We start from the raw sequence: 17,937 nt of genomic DNA on the forward strand, positions 1-17,937 counted from the left end.
GTCACTGAAGTCAGACAAATTGAAAAATTAATGAAGAAAAGAGGTTGATGAGACGAGATGTCTCTCCTCCCTTACTAACATCTGATGCCTTCAACCTTCAAAGAATTTGGAAACAAGAGGAATAAGTGTTATTTATTATTTCTATTATTATTATTCATGAAGCTCCTCAGTGTTTTAAATGTGAAATCTCAGTAAATCAGAGTTCATAACTGACTCTGAGTCCCCAGGGAAAATGAAGCTAATCCTATGCAGATAGAGCTTAAGAAGATGACTTTAAACGGGGGATTCTTGTGTTGTAGCTGAACGAGCGTGGAATCATAAACAGTGCAGTGTTTGTTGATATGACTCTGTTTAGTTCATACCTAGAGGTGACCAGGATAGATGAATATTTGATGATTCCTCTACAGAGACTCAATCAGCTGCCAATCTCACCATCAAACAGCTGCTGAGGAAACGAGCACCATTTCATTCCAGATATACAGGATGTTCAATGTTTCAATCTGTTTTCTCCGAATAAATATCGACTCATAGCCTTTCTTTGTATAAATAATTAAAAACACATTTGTAGAAATACTTCAGCAATTCTGACATTAGCTCATGAACTTTTAATCAATCTCCTTAGTGTGTGTGTGACTGGATTTAAGGTGGGCTGTTTCACACTCTCAAAGAAAATCTATATCTGTTTAAAAAAAAAAAAAAGTTGCTTTTGAAGTTTGTACCTCCAAAGTACAAAGATGCTACAGGAGACTACAGGTCAATGTGGGGGTGAGATCCACTATTTTGCATTTTAAACTGTTTTCATGTCATTTTGGATTTTTCTACTGTCTAAAACGAAGGATTACTGACTTTCAGTTTGGATGGAGAGCTTCTTTAAGAGGAAAATCAAAGATTCAAAAATAAACACTAAAAAGTTGAAGATGAATTCTGACTTGTCCACTGAGACTGGACTGAGATGAACTGCTCTGTGATTTTATATTGTAGTGTTAGAGGGGCGGGGTCATTCCCTACTGTGGGCTCATGACAACATATGTCCATATTGGCCCCACCCACATGAAACCAAGCCAGGAAAGAGGTGAAAAACTTTCAAACAGTCCAAATCCAGAACTCAGTCACATGTAGATCTCAGTGTTTTATCTTGTCCACAGCAACCATATTCCAACATATCTAGAGTGTTACGACACAAATTATGGATTTCACTCTACAGGGTCTTTAACAAAAATGTGTGCTAAAATAGACAATAAAGCACATGATTAATATCAACCAACTGTGGCTCGGGTGGACGGACGGACGGACAGACGGATAGATAGATAGATAGATAGATAGATAGATAGATAGATAGATAGATAGATAGATAGATAGCAAATGTTCAGAGTATTCAGAACCTTTGCAAAAACATTAGAAATTTACTTCAGGTTCTTCCATTTCTCTTGATCTTTGCTGAGATGTTTCTACACCTTTACTGGAGTCCAACTGTGGTAAATTAAACTGGTTAGAAATTATTTGGAAAGGCACACACCTCTCTATAGAAGGCCTCACAGCTGACAGTGATATCAGAGCAGAGACCAAAACCATCAGGTCAAAGGAACTACCTGCAGAGCTCAGAGACAGGATTGTTGGCGGGCACAGATCTGGGGAAGGCTACAAAAACATTCTGCTGCATTGAAGGTTCCCAAGAGCTCAGTGCCATCCATAATTCTCAAATGGAAGAAGTTTGGCACAACCAAAAGGTTGGTAAAGTTCCCTCCACTGATCTGGGCTTTATAGCAGAGTGGCTACACGGATGCCTCCATTCACTGCAAAACATATGAAAGCTTGCTAAGAGTCTGCAAAGAAAAAAAATCCACCTGAAAGCCAAGTAGGCACTCATGTATTTTGCTCTTAGGAGAGGTATTGACTCACATAAGGTTGATAAAACAAAACTGACCAGTTAGATCTGACCTTGTAAATCCATAGCTTTCATTCACCAGTATGAATATCCTTCATTGCAGTGACAATCATTGTGAAAAGAAAAGATACAGCTGTATTTGTCCTGCAAGAATCATATAATGTTTAACTCCACCTGTAAACTAAATCAGACTTTTATTTTCTGCTCACTATCTTCTAATTGTGTTTTGATGCTTTTAAAGTGTTATTCTCAGCCCATCATATGACGCTGCTGTAAAAAGCCTGAGCATTATCAGAGTGCTCATGTTGGACTTTGTGGTCTAAATTGTGTCTCATACTTCTGAAAACCATTTTGTGATATTGCACAATTAACCAGATTCATTCCTAGCAGCTCCAGAATCTGAACGTATTTATGCCTCACTTTAAAAGCTGCTTAGGGGCAAAAAGCAATCGGGCTCCTTAATGGAAGCGAATTAAATAAAAATGAGCTCATAAAGCTGTTTGCTGTGACATTCTTTAGAAAAGTGAGCTTCTTTCAAGGCATTTTCTATCAAACAGTGCCAAAGGCACACAAAGCTCTGCAGTTCACGGACTGATGTCTGCAGGCTGCTCAAAGATCGCCACGCAGGCACATAATTAAGGTTTTCTGAGATGAATAGAGAAGAGAAGGTCTTATAGTACTTTTATTTAGACAGGGTCAATGTTTAATTTCACATAGATGGATTTCTTTTTGTGAGGAGAGAATACTGAACTCACTTCGACATCTAAGCTGGGTGTTTCCTCACATATTTTCTTAGACAGTTCAATTTGCCGATGCAAATGAGTGTTGCTGAATGTCTTAAACCTGTCTGAACTCAGGCTGCGCCGGGTCGCTTAACCCCTTTTCTGTGCAGGCGCCGAATACGCAGGCAAGGCTTTACCATGGTCAGAATAAAGTCAGAGTGACAGGCCAATTAACTCAAATAAATAAAGATAAATAAAGCAAACAGGAGAGGGTGTTTCAGCAAGGTAAACCTTCAGGAAATACACACCACGTCCTGAATTCTTCAACTGACGGTAAAACATCGGCACAGCTTTGTGCCAAAGTCAGCACTTTCTCCAAACACACAACCTTTCTCTCTTGCTCTCTCTCTGAACAACCTTATAACCACGACTTGAAAGTGGCTTTTCTACTAACACTCTTTTTCTATTAACAGCGCCTGACAAGGTGCCCTTGAGCGACCCTCTGCCACACTGCATTTCTGAGTTCTGAGTTCTGTGTGCTGGTGCATCAAAAAACCTCATGCTTTTCTTTTTGGCACAGATTTTAACAGGTTTGAGCATCTCTGGGGCGCCTGGCTCTCAGCAAAAATTCAGCGACAATGATCTGTGAACTACAGTGTGAACGTGACAACACAAATATAACACTCGGCAGTTTGAATGCCAGATGACAGAGAAGTGAGAAAAATATTACTTACTTACTTTGTCCCTCTAAAATGTCTGCCTAATGAGCTTAATATCTGTCTGACCTCAGCCTGGATGACTAAAGGGGCAGGCCTTCTTGGTTAGCTCTAAATGAGGAGTGTATCAGAAACTGGACACAGTTTATACTCAGATGACCTATACTGAAGCAGTGGTAGGTGGTAAACCTGGTAAACTGATAACATTTCTATCACAGAATAGGCCTAACATGAGGCATGACTGCTGCCTCTGTCAGCATAGCAGTGATATCTGACAGACAACATCTCGGTCTGAGTCCAGTTGTCAGTGTGCCTCAAGCACAGTGGATCCTGGCCTGGGGTCCGAGTAGGGATGTTGTCAAACTTAGATGTAAATATCGCTGGCATCTGGCCAAAACCTCATATCTCCAGAATCATCACTTTTCAGAGAATGAAAAAAAAAGCTTTATCAAATAATTAATCTACCACTGAATGGTCATTGTCAGCATCTCCTTTAACCTTTTTATTTTATTTTGACCCTTTTAAATTAATTCATAGCCACATACAGGTGCAAAGGGTGACAAATAGCACTGTTTTATGAATACTTTTAGTTTAGGTTTTTCAGCGATATATTCTTTTTTAATCAAGATTAGAAACATAACGAAAAACAACGTATAAAGGCCACCGAGAATTTTTAATGGGGGCAGAAAAATGTAAATTTAAGAGATCATGAAGTATTATATTTACAAAACAACAAAACTTAGAATTTCAGAGTTTAAAAAGTCATTAATGTGTGAGAATAGTCTTTAATTTCTTTTTTTTCCAAAAGTCTTACAGTTTGACATTAGAGACTTTTAAATTTAGTTTTCAAAATGATATTTATTTTCATCACTGTAAGGTTAAAATTCACAAGAAACAAAAATAAAAACAGTGGTTGGACTTTTGACTTTTGGACTTTAAAATCTCAGAAATTCTGAAATCTTTTTCACATGCTGTACTTTGCAGAAGTTTAATCCTTCACTCTTCCATGAGTGGGGTCAAAAATGACCCCAATTAGAACGAATGCTTTTTATAATGTAAACTTAAGAAATTTCTTTCATTTTAGTAAAAGATGATTTATTTTTTTACATTTTGGTCAACAAAAGAATTATTTCATGTTTGACATGTTCATTTATCACTTTTAATAACATTTTTATCATGAGAATGATTAGTAATAATACTAAGTCTTCCTTTTACAAAGATTTGGTTTGATACTACATTACTGAATCATTTTCATAAACTACAGGAAATGATGAGATGTGATGAAAGCACTTGAGATGTTAAGAGTATTTCAAACTGTTTAACCACTAATGATGCATGTTATTGATCATTAATTATTGATCACTGATCAGAACAAGGTCCATAAATGTCATTAACTAGAGGCTGACTCTCCTGAACAGAGTTGTCATACTCAAGGCCTGGTCCAGTTCTACCTGGCCCAGTAAGGTCTGCAGATTTCCTCCAGTATAAAAACCTAAACTTAGCCTTGATTATTTAAAATATCCTTGTCATAAAATGTAGAAAAAGTAAAAACAATTGGATAAAGAGTCAGAAATGTGGGAAAAAAATAAATTGTGTTCAGGGCATAAATTCATAATTTGGCTTTTTATTTCATATATTGACCTTTAAATTTCACAACTTTACATATTAAGTCATATTTTGACTTTTTCAATTCATGATTTTGAATTGTATCTCAAATTTGGACTTTTTTTAACTCATAATTTTAAGTTTTTATGTCATATTTTGAGCTTAAAGAGTCTCAGTTTTAAATATTAAGTCATATTTTGACCTTTAAACCTTACTTTCACTCTTAATCCTATATTTTACCTATTAGAATCACGATTTAAAAATTTATCTAACATTTTTAAACTCATGATTTAAAATTTAATCTAATATTTTGACCATTATAAACCTTGATTTTGAATTTTTTTACCATGGTTTAATGGAATTAGATGTGTGGATGGACAGTTAATGTACACCTGACAGTCACAGTTGATAAAAATCAAAGGTTCCTGGGGTTAACCTTTGAAATCTCATAGAAAATGCTTGGGGTCATTTTTGACCTCACGTATGGAAAAGTGTGGTACTGATACAAAAAATACAAGTACTTAAAAAATATAACAATTAGATACAAATCTAAATGGCCTCATGTCAAAGACAACCTATTTGAGGAATACATGGAAGATTAAACGATTAAAAATTAAAATTACAAAGATATCGCAAAAAAACAACCACTCGGGTCATTTTTGACCCCACTTCTGCATCCTAGGTTTAAGGCATGTTTGGGCCGAAATCTGAGGCTGAAGTAAGGCGTGTAATTGCGAGTACGCCTACCCGAAGGCCCCAGATCATGCTCAGGATGTCTTTGTACATTACCAAGGGCATGGGAAAACAATCTGATGAAAACAAATCAAAAACAACAGCTTCAGAGCAGAGTTATGGGTAGATGTGGCGCTTAAACATAGCCTAGGGTACTGTTAAGGCGGGTAACCACAACCCCCTGGTTGTCGTGTGTATGTTCTAAGCACCTCAGAACTGTTGGTGGTTGCTGGGCGTATTACCAGGGGGGCAAAGGCCCGGACAAAAGAAATGCTGTTAAGCTTGACCTTGGCTGCTGAGCGACACAGGTACATGTCAAACGTGTCGACACTGACTCTGGTCGCCCTCCCTCCTCTCTTCAGCCCGGGGTTGTGAAACATCAGGACCTGTGAAGAACCGTTAGCGCTCTACATGCCTAAAACTTTGGCACAGTGCTGTACATTTCTTCTTTTAAAGAAATATTTTCTGTTTTTTTTCTTTATCATTTTGTTTCAAAGTGGCCTTCAAACACTGCTGTAATAATGGTGTAACATCTAGAGAAATTTCATTTCTTTTTCCGTTTTATTTTGTAAATTGAACACACCCCTGCCCTCAGGTGTGTCTCAGCCCCTGGATTACCAGTAGCTGCTCTCAGTACTCATCTGCCTCTTATCAGCTCCTTATCCAGCCACTATATGCACTCCTTTGTTTCCCTTCTCAGGGGCTAGATTGTCTCTGTTATCTTAGTGTATACATGCCTTCAAACATGATTCTAGTTTTTGGATTTTCGTAGGTTTCTTTGCTTGTTTATTGATTTGGATTGTTAGCTCGGACTGTCTTTAGTGAATGAACTATTTTTGACAGTAAAGACCAAGAGAACTTTTGAGCCGTTACCATGTCAGCTCATTTCTGCATTTGACTCTTTTGGTACCTGAAACCTTTTAAATGGCTAATTTATGAATAGGTATTTTATCAAGAACAAGCATCTAGGCCGCAAACGTCTGCATTTATTTGTTGTTTCTATTCTGAATAAGGCCATGCATGGTCTCCGTCCTCAACAGAGCTCCCTAGTCTCAGTCCGCCGGTGTGGGGCAGGAGGACAGAGGTCTGAGTTAGAGTGGGAGTTCAGCTGTAAATAGTTTCCATAGTAACATTCACAACCTTCTCTAATTTACTGTCATTCTTCTAAAAAGGAAAGCAAAGTTCAGTCACTTATTTTGGACTCGTTCCCACTGACCAGGCTTTTGTTTCTCCCTGAATGTCTGACAGCTCCGGTGAGACAAAGGTAGCTTCCAGGTGTGAAGGTATGAACAGAATATGAAAGAGGGCAATGCTGAACAAGAACAAGCACACTCAGCAAAAAAACATCACTGAATTAATAATAGAAGAGAGAATATGAAAGCTGTAGCTTGATATTTGTGTTGTACTGCCTGGAACAGAGTGGTTCTGGGGTGTATGATGGCATTATGACTGAACTGAGATGGTCAGATGTATTCATTGCACTCTATTAGCTGTTAAATCAACTTTTTATCACTGTCTGCACAGAGGAAAAATCATGGAAGTTCACAAAGAGGACTGCAGGAGACAACAGAGCTCAGCCCCTGCTCCAGACTGGGCGGTGGCTGCTTGAGTTTCCTTTCTTTTCTTGCTTTCAAACTGCTGACATGATCATCACAACTCCCGTTAAACTAGAGAAGAACGCCCCCTTGTCTTTACTACATTGCTGTCCTGTGCATTTACCAAGACAGATGGGAAAATGAAAACTAGAGAGGCATATCTACCAGGTTGATAGTTAACCCTTAGGGGTCCACAGTCACCATGGCCTGTTTTTATTATCAACTATTTCTGTTATCAGCTGCGGCTCTGAGAGCGAATGCTTTGCAGTGAATCAGAAGAGCCAGCTCCCAGTTCTTTTTTCCTTTCGCTGCTTAGCTCTCACAGTGCTCAGCCCCAGCTCTGGTCAGAGCTTTGTTTTGATTGGCCAGCATAGCGGCCATGCAGCCAATCACTTGTGAGGATAAAGGATTATACCATTATGTGAAAACAGAGAGGGGGGTGTCGCTACCCGATCCGTCCCAGAAACCCGATTTGTACTACACATGTGCAAACACCCGTCTACATCCACTCAGAATTAATTCTAACCCTTACAAGTGGAATTTAAATGCTAACCCTCAGAATGGTTTTGTACCAGAATAAATGCATAAAATTAGGAAATTATAAGGCTTCTCATAAAAACACTGAATGCAAAAGGGTTTTCAACACACCATTATTTTTTGCAACGTTAAGGTAAAATACAGGGCTACAAAAGATCCTAAATAAAGAGCCGTGCAGGAGTTGAAAGAGCCGGCTCTCTGAACAGAGCCAAACTTCCCATCACTACAAAGGAGCACTCCAGCCAATTCAAAGAAAAGTTAATGACTCGTATTAATCAGGGGGTGGATACAAAAAAAAAAAAAAAAAAAAAAAAAAAGGGGCACATCCCCCAGATTAATCCACCATCAAGAAACTGAAGGAATATGGCACATGTGTAAATCTGCCTAGATCAGGCTGTCCTCACAAACTGAGTGAGCGTGCAAGAAGAAGACTAGTGAGAGAGGCCATGAGGACACCTATGATTACTCTGAAGGAGCTCCAAGCTTCAGCAGCTGAGATGGGAGAGACTCTGCAGACAACAACTGTTGGCTGGGTTCTTCATCAGTCAGAGCTTTATGGGAGAGTGGCAAAGAGAAAGACACTGTTGAAGAAAACTCAGATTCAATCTGGACTAGAGTTCACCTAAAGGCATGTGGGAGACTCCAGGGTCAAGAGGAAGAACACTGACGTCACCACAAACACACCATAACCACTGTGAAGCACGGGGGTGGCAGCATCATGATGTGGGGATGCTTCTCAGCAGTCGACTCTGGACTTGTAAAGGTAGAGGGTAGAAGGAATGTGGCAAAACATAGGAAAATCCAGGAGGACTATGTTCATCAGCCTGCAAGAGAACTACGGCTTAGAGGAAGATTTATTTTCCAGTGAGACAATGAGCCGAAGCATACAGAGAAAGTTACACAGAAAGGGTTTAAAGACAACAAGGAGAATGTTCTGGAGAGGCCGAGTCAGAGCCCAGACTGCAATGTAATAAAGAATATGTGGCTGGACTTGAAAAGGGCTGTTCCAACCAATCATACATTCTTCTTAAACTCTGGTTTGGTAAACTATCGTTTAGCTGCTTTAATGAGCTGCAGACCAGAGATATGATGGCAGAGAAAAAACAACACATTTCATGTAATTAGGAAGATTTCAGATAATCTCATTTCCCAAACATGTAATCCATTTATTGAAATCCTGTGGAAATCCTTTTATACTCTGAGATGAATAATAATTACAACATTAGTCCTGTTTGTGTTTAATAACTGGAGTTAAAAGAAGCTATCAAAGTTGGATAAAGTGTTATCAAAAACACTTTGTGTCTTCACATCTTCAGGGTTTCTCATTTCCATGCAGCGGCTTCTTAAACAGCATCCAATCAGAGCACAAAGAGCAGCCTGGATCACTTTGCAGCACACGTTTGTGTACAATAGCAGTAAATAATGAATAAACATGTTTGTGTTCAGCTGGCTGCTCACATTAGCGCCACGCTGAGCTCACATGCAGTTTGAAGCACACACGTCCTGCAGGAGGTCCACCTGAGGTAACACATGAGACGCTGAGACGTGATATGAAGGTGTTTCATACCCAGTGGAGCGGCTCCAGACTTTTTAAGATTTCTGTTTGTCTTCTGATTCTGTTTCATGCTGTTTCTGTTTGAACTATGGCCAACCTACAGCATGTTTACCACCAGCTCAACGCTCAGCTCACATCACAAAAGAGCTGCTTATGTATGCAAGATGACTACCGATTGATTTTATTAACATCTGCAGCCGATTTGTAAAGATTGCATGTAAAAATAGTTGTAGTATGTCTGCTATCAGTCATAAGCTATTTTATAATGTCACTAGCATGATATGACCGGCACTGTAAAGTACCCAACCATGGCTACAACTAGCTACTTTGGTGTACTTTTGGGGAAATATTGTTCTTCAATTTTAAAGAGCATCAGCTGTGGAGTTAAAAACTGAAAACTAAGTGACAAAAAAGAAGGTCCAACATTTCTTTTATCAATAACATCTAACTGGCCAGTTGTTTGTTGTACAAGTTCCACATGAAGTACCAGAGAAAAGCTAAAATCACACTTCGATCCTTAGCCCAGCCCTACATTTAGTGTGTTCATATCTAGAGGTGGTTCTTGTGATAGTAGAGGGTTAGGAAGATGTTTGGGCTACATAGCCCTTCAAATGGAAATTTCCCAAGGTCACACTCCAAACCAGGTGTCCTGGGAATTCTCCCAGAATGCCCTGCAAATTATCAGCAAGATTTGAAAATTAGGACAGCAGTCTAATATCCAAATTTAATGTTGTTCCAATGCATCATGGACCTGGTTTTGAAAAAGCATATAAAAGAAATCACTCATAATAGAAATGTCCAGTACTGTCATCACTTCCTCATTTCCCTAATTGTTGTCAACGGCTACTGATGATGGATCAAGAGCTGGAAGGGTCATTGTACTTCATATTGGAATATTTTACCAGACTGCATCGATCTACGTGGATCATCCATCCATCCATCCATCCATCCATCCATCCATCCATCCATCCATCTTCTTGCGCTTGTCTGGGGTCGGTTCGCGGTGGCAGCAGGCGGAGCAAGTCAATCCAGATGTCCCTCTCCCCTGCAACACTTTCCAGTTCCTCCTGAGGGGTTCCAAGGCACTCCCAGGCCTGATGGGATCCAGTTCTGGGTCTGCCTTGGGTCTGGGTCTGCAACTGTGCTCATATTCCATTATTTTAAAAGTGTTATTATCGGCCAATTATTGCTTTCTCATTATCATTAATTATGTTGATAAAATCATTATCTTTATGTCTCTATTCACCCACACACTCGTCACTGTCAGACAGAGTTTATGCAGGATATTTTGGTAGCCTCCTGTTCACCTTTAGCTGCCACTTTCTCTACTTGATCTCTTTCATCATGCTGCTGTCTGTCTGTCAACACTGCATACAGGAATGCAGAAGGAAGGAGTTATATAGGCCCGTTGGATCAGCAGCATCCATGATCGTTGGTGTCATGGAATACATCAGCATGGCAGGGTCTGTTAACTCTCAATAATCACTCAAAACATCCTGGAGAGGAGAGAATCAGCTGTTTACAGAGTCTTTCTCCCGGACCCTATCAGAGTGACAGGTGTCAGTGTGCTGTCTTCAGCACCATGGACAGCGCCACATCTACACACATGCTTTTATTTGAACACATTAACAGTTCTAACAACAGATACTCCCGCTTATACTTCGCTTTGCATTTATTACGTGACTAAATATTTAGACACTAAAAGCTTCACATTACTTGTGGACAATGCATCTACCTAAAAACATGGGGTACACGGTAAAATGTCTTATCATGCTACTTTAATCATTATTATTATGATCATTATAAATTAGTTAATGTTCTAAAAAATTATTAAGACGTCACTGCAGCCGAATAGAGAATAACAATAAAAATGTGCACTTCTTGTTCATTTGTCCCAAACAGCCTACTAACAATCCCTTGGCCTCCTCTCTCTCTTTCTTTACTTGTTTATATAAATGCAGTGATGTTGATCATCTTTTTCACATTTCCTTGTTCCTCTTTATTTCCTGACCAAGATTCTAGAGAGTGAAAATGCAGCTCACATGATGTGCACAAAACTCCCTCCTAAAGTTTCACTGTGTGACGTGACCACATCCTGATTTTTGTCTTCAAGACAGGACAGTGCCCATGAGCAGCACTGTGGATGCACAGCACGACGCAAATTTAAGCTGACAAAATATTTGTTTTAACAGAAATAACTGAATGAAAATGCTACACATTTTACAGTTAAAGTATATGCAATCAAAGATTAAAAATAAAAACAAATACTGATGTTATTTTTTTTGGCACAGCTGCAGAGAGCCGCTGCGAAGGAGCGAAACTGCCGAATGCACCTCCTAAGCTGCAGGTCACCCTAGCCGCCATTTCAGACACCATTTGATTTTCAGGTTGTTTACATGTTGACAGGGCTTTCAGACTGCATGCATGAGTAGCACCTCTTGTGCACATTTCATGTGCAGAGAATCTAGAGCAGTGGTTCTCAACTGGTGGGTTGTGACCCAAAAGTGGGTCGCAGAGCAGTTTTCAGTGGGTCATGAATAGGTGTCTGTTAAGAAATGGTGGAAAAATGGACTGAAGTCCTTAGTGAACATGCATCAATAACTTTTATTTCACCCTGTTTTACTTTGAAATTGGGTAAATTTAAATGTTTGGTCTAGTTTTCAACAAAAGTATCTCCTTTTCCTGCAGTGAATTAAGCTACTTTTCCTATGATAATGAAGTTTTTTCTCAAGATTTCTTCAAAATTGGCAAAAATTACACATAATGATGGGAAAAGAGGGTGTAAAACTTGCCAGTTTTGTCCTTTCTATTATTCATATCATGTATTTTAGACCAATCATGTTCAGAACCACAACAAAGTAAATGAATCAAACATGCATTGTTGAAAAATTTTGGAAATTTGGGTTGTGATTTGTTGTGAGAAAGACTGGTGGGTCCTGAAGCTGGACCAGTCGAGAACCACTCATCTAGAGATTTGATGTCTCGCCTTTTTTTTGACATTTATCAGACAAAAAGACAGGAAAATGATCAACCAAGAGCCATATTTACTTTGTAGTTTCAAACATCTATGTTCGCATCAGTAGAACATGTTTGCAGTCTGTTTCTTAATGACCCAGGTGAAGGCCACAAGCTAAAATTCATCTGTTCAACTAAGTGGATTGTTAAACTTTTTATTACCACACTTCAGGTTTGTGCTTTCCAAAGTAAAAGCCTGGTTAAGGATTTCTTTGGAGAAACTGCCTTCATTTCCACAGAGTGCTTTTATTTTGTATTGTTCCCGGCACTGTTCCACAGGTTTTTATCGAGGTAGAATGAGAAGGCTTTGGCAGCAGGAAGACCTGGCCAACAAACTCGTGGTGAGAACAGAAGTCAGACCGAAAGGAGTGGACATGCAGCCATTAGAGAGTATACTTTGCATTGCAATCAACCTATTACTAGACAAAAAACAACATTATGTTGATATTGTAGCTGCATTTCCACAACAGTTTTTCATAAAATAAAAATAATATTTCTTAAATTTTGACTGAGTACAATTGCGCTTTGAATGTGTTTCAATTGAAGGGAGTTTTTGACATGAGCCTCGTAATTCTTGTAAAATCTCATCTCGTGAGACTCCACTGCAAGGAAACTGGGCACTCAGTGATGATAGTTCAGAGGCAACGTCAGTATGTATGGCAAAAGCCATGTATAAGGGTGTAAGTACGATGTAAAGAAAAGTCCTGGTCTTCTCTTCCATCCACACGTACCACGCCATGCTGCCTCTGAGTGACTGGTCATGTGACACTGTACGTTACGTCCTGTGACATATAATGCGGAAAAGGTGTTTCAAATACACTTTTGGGATATATTTCTATATCCAAACGTCTGAAAAACCTCTTCATGAGAGCGTAAAAAAAAACTTTTTAGCGATATTTCAGAGGTTTTAGAAATTCTGGTGTTTCCATTACCAGTTTTTTATTGCGCTATTGGGAAATGCAGCTAATGGCAGAGGGAAAACACCTGTAATGCTGGTGGATAGATAAATATAAAACGTGGATGTCTGCGTATGGCTTCAACATTATCGTGTTTTTCATATGAAAGTAATTTGACTTTATTTGGTCTCTGTTTCATGCTGTTAAAGCTAAAACTGTAAACCAATTAACGTAGAATCTGCTTCTATAAATGAAAACAATTACTCTAATAAAGCAGTTCTGTCCCTTTTCGAGTTGTCCAAAAATAGCTTTAATTTAAGTTTGAAGCATAGTTTCACTTAAAACCAGAAATAGAATATTAAAAGCAACTTTAATATGATGTTAGGATACTTAGGAACAAAGGAGCTTCGAGCTGGAGTGATGTTTAGTCCTCATAAACCAGCAGGTGTGGAGTGGAGGTGAGCTCAGGGTGAGTCCGCCGCCTACGTACTCCACTCTTCCCAGCATGCCGAGTGCTCTCACCGGCCCGCTGTCTGATGGAGACACAGCACTTCTGTTTGATTGATAGACTGCTATTGATCCCTGCCTGATTGAACTATAATGCATCACACGAAATTCATCAACGCTGCAACAACCATCAGGCAGCAGAGCCAATCTGTCATCCAGCCTGCCATCAGGCCGCTCCGTCACTTCTGTGTGACACCGTGACGCCGCAGACGGATGCAGTCAGTGATGTGTGATGTTTCTAACCCTGTCTGACAAACCGCACACTTTTATCACTTCGGGCTGAAACAACACACCTGTGCTGGAGAGTAATACAAATGTGGGGAGTATTTTATCAGAATGAGTGATGCTGCTACCCATAAATCTGATAGGAACTGTCTTTTGTGATGTTGTACCCCCTAAAAACTTAGTCAACATTTGTTTTCTTTAGACATAAAATCATAAAGGTCTCATACATCTAAACTAAACATGTATTATGGTTTTGGCCTTCCAAAGCCTTCCTCACACCAGCAGACTTAGATCCAGTTAAACAAAGTGATCTAGAGCATGTAGTACAGTATAGAAAATGCTTAAAATATTCCAGATTTGGACCCTAACCTGGTCAAAAACCTTACTTCATACTCATTGGTTTTGATATGACAAAGGTGGTCTGAAGATAAGGAGTACTCTATAATGTTGATATTTAAAGAAACTGAAAAAACTGTCATTATTTCTACAATCAAATCCACTTTAAAAAAGGCATTCAAGTGAGAAGGCTGCTGGAAAATTCTCCTGAAATATCAGTTTTGTTAGACATATACTCCCTGTAATCCAGTCTGAATCCCCCTCTGCTGTGATCAAGATAATCCTGATACATCACAATAATCCTGTTCCTGCTCAAAAGTTTTAAAACTGGAGGTTTGATCTAAATTAAAACCAGATTGAATGACCTGATCTTATCAGAGTTATTGATCCTTCTTTTGTTAGGATTAAATCCAATCTGATACCTTTAATCCTGTTGGATTACTTTTCAACAATGGCCCCCAGAGGAAACCCTGACTCTGGTTTAGCCTGTCTCACATGTAGGGACCATATTGATCCCAACAGCAAATATTTCCTGCAAGAAGTAAATAGCTTAGTTAATAAAAAAAAATCACTGAATCAGGTCAATAAAAGCCATGTTTGTGAGGCATTTATAGAAAAATCTATTTTTACATGCTGCTGTTTGACATAAAAGTCAATCCCTAATCCCAACAATATATGTATGTGTCAATAATATTGAAGGATTATGTCCATGCTGACTTCGTAAGTGTAAATAACCTCCATGTGTTGATCAGCGGAGCGAGTAAAGAGCTTTTAAGTTTGCATTGTGTATCGATGTTTGCATATAGAGCAGCATTAACCTTTAGCTCCAGTCTCACAGAGATCGTGTTGTTTGGGACGGAGAAAGCTGGACTCAGTAACTGTGAGCACTAGCAGCTTCCTGCGGGCGTCACAGGGGAGCTCAATGTCCTGAAATTATGTTAAATGAATCTGATGTCTGAAAATGCAAATATGTACCCAAAACACCTGAAGAAGGAGGAATATGTTTCCGCTACTCAGAGGGATTGTGTGGAGGAGTCAGAGTCGTGGTGAAGCAGGAGGAGGAGTAAAACGATGTACAGCTTCATCACAGTATCAACCTTCATTTCCTATTTATTGATTTATTATGTCGGATGTGTTTTTTTATAATGATGAAATAAAGTGGGTGGAGGTTTGTTTGAGCAGGGTTGGACACCTTTGTTATTTTCCTCTCACTGCCAGAGGAACAAATATTCTGAATTAGACCACCATAATTGTAATCATAATTACTTTTTATTCAACACAATGATTTTGTTATACAACAGTATGTCCAATTTTCTCTCTGATATGCCTAAATTGTTTTTTAAATGACTACTTCTTTGTTTCAAAGCAAGTTAAATTCTTTATTTTTGCACTGTCCACTATAACAGACATAGCATGTTATTCTCTGCCGTAAACACCTGATGTTATTCAAAGTATTAACTGCTACCAGAAGCTGCCGCTCTGTAATAACCGTTCACCACTCTTTGTCAAGCGGACCAAACCGTCTAAACACCTACAACCTCCGCCCATTAGGGGCGCTGTTGTCACAAACAGCGAAGAAGACAAAACCGGGAATCCATCTCCTTCCGCATGTCTGTTTTTCCGCATAAAAAATGGAAAAAAAACATTATTTACACTGTGTTAGGGTTTTTGCTTTTGCACTGGGGCGCCAGCGAGGCCATGAGCTGTCCAGCATGTCATTCTTTACATGAGACAAATTAATCAGCACTGAAGAAAAACGCGAGCCAACATGTGAGCAAGAGACTACGATGTGTTGCTATGGCTACACAGATGCTAAGCAAGGTGCCAACATATATTTAAGTCGCCTCCATCGCCTCCAGTGTCTGGGGGCGAGGGGTTTGGACCCATAAGGCCTCCAGACCACAATGGAAATGCCTGCTAAGAGGGATCATTCCTCTCACTACAGCCATTAGAAAACAGGAATAAAGCAGCAGGGAAAAGCCTGAAGGACTCTCTGCGCAGCAAGCGTAGGCAAACCAGCACCTGGAACGTGGTTTCTCTTCAGGAGGACTCCAGCAACCCTGCAGCCAGCTGGGAAGAAACCTGAAGGGATGGGACATGGGCCTGGCACAGTCCTGAATGATGGCCGTCAGAAGGTGGGAGCAGCACAGGGCCAATGTTGATGCAAACAGCCGAATCGGCATATGCTCCCATACCTGACCTGACCTGACTTTTGCTACCAGCTTTGGCAACCGCAATATTGAAGGAGAAAGATATCCAACTTGTTTTCAGTGATCCTTGGTAAAAGAAGGTGGATTACCAAATCTGGATCGTCTCATTAACATGAATCCTTCTGAACCACCCGTCCCAGGTGGAGTGGCCAAAATACGCAAGAGCTGCAGACACAGATCTTTGTAGAAGGCTCTTTTAAAGAAAGACTGACTTCTTCACGGAGAACACATTTTCAAACAAAATCACCTTTTTAAAGTCAAAAGTGTCTCTGAAGGAGATTTCTAACAGCTGTTCCATTGAGAGCAACCTAAAGAGACAACACCACTTTTATCATTTTAACTTCAAATGGGAGAAAAAAGAACAAATTATTTTAAATATTGAAGTCGGACTCTGCTGTAATGTGTAAATCAGACCGATGGGGAATGTCTTATTTCTCTGAATGTGCTCCGATGTTGTTGGCAGTGTGGTCTGACTCACTTTCATCGTGATGCCGACACATTTCTCCACTCGATCAAAGAAATCTGATTCACTAGGTGCCTCTTCTAAGAGAGTACTTTCCCTCTGTTCAGTGATCTGGCCTTTGAATCAGATAATGCTCAGTTTGTTGTGAGTGCCTGCTCTGTTAGATGCATAAAAGGGAAACGCCTTTTTCCTCTCTCAATCAGTCATTCATTCAATTGATATGTAAAGGGACTATTTTAGTATTAAACCTATTATGCTGTTGAACAGACTGATGTACTTCCTGGATGTCTATGAAGAAAATACACTTTCAGTGTCCACCGTGGATTCTATCATCCCTGCTGTAAAGCCTGAATCATGCATCTGTGCCTAAACCTTATAGAGACCTATGCAGGTAGCCCATGTGCATCTCCTCTGAAATGCAACAATAAAATGAAACAAAACAGACTGCAAGGCCTGTGATTGGTCAGCTGGGTAGCACTGGGTGATGCTGAGTGATGCTACCAGTAGGGATAGGTACCAGGTACCAGGCGAATTCCATCGGTAGTCCCAAGTATGATAAAATCAACCGATATCATGTTTCAGTACCTAAACACATCCTTGTGACTGAAAGAGAGTGGGAGAGTTGTCAATTTTCCATGCCAGACACAAACGCAGCATTGCACGCATGAGAGTAATGATGTCGGTTGCAGCTCACTGAATCAACAAAACAAGCAGGCGAAGGAAGCAATCCACTTTAAAATATGATGCAGATTATGCTGCTATATTTGTGAGATGAATTGCAGTGTCTACTACGTAGTACGTGTAATCTGAGGAAGCAGTGTGATGATTGATGATTCAGATCAGCTCCAGCTGCTTCCTGCTTGCTCGCCCCCCTCCTCCCTCTCTCTCTTTCTCACACCGAATCCTCACTTTAAACACTGATTTTCTAACGTGGATAT

Source organism: Cheilinus undulatus, linkage group 12 (genome assembly GCF_018320785.1).
Source record: "Cheilinus undulatus linkage group 12, ASM1832078v1, whole genome shotgun sequence".
Lineage (NCBI taxonomy): Eukaryota > Metazoa > Chordata > Actinopteri > Labriformes > Labridae > Cheilinus > Cheilinus undulatus.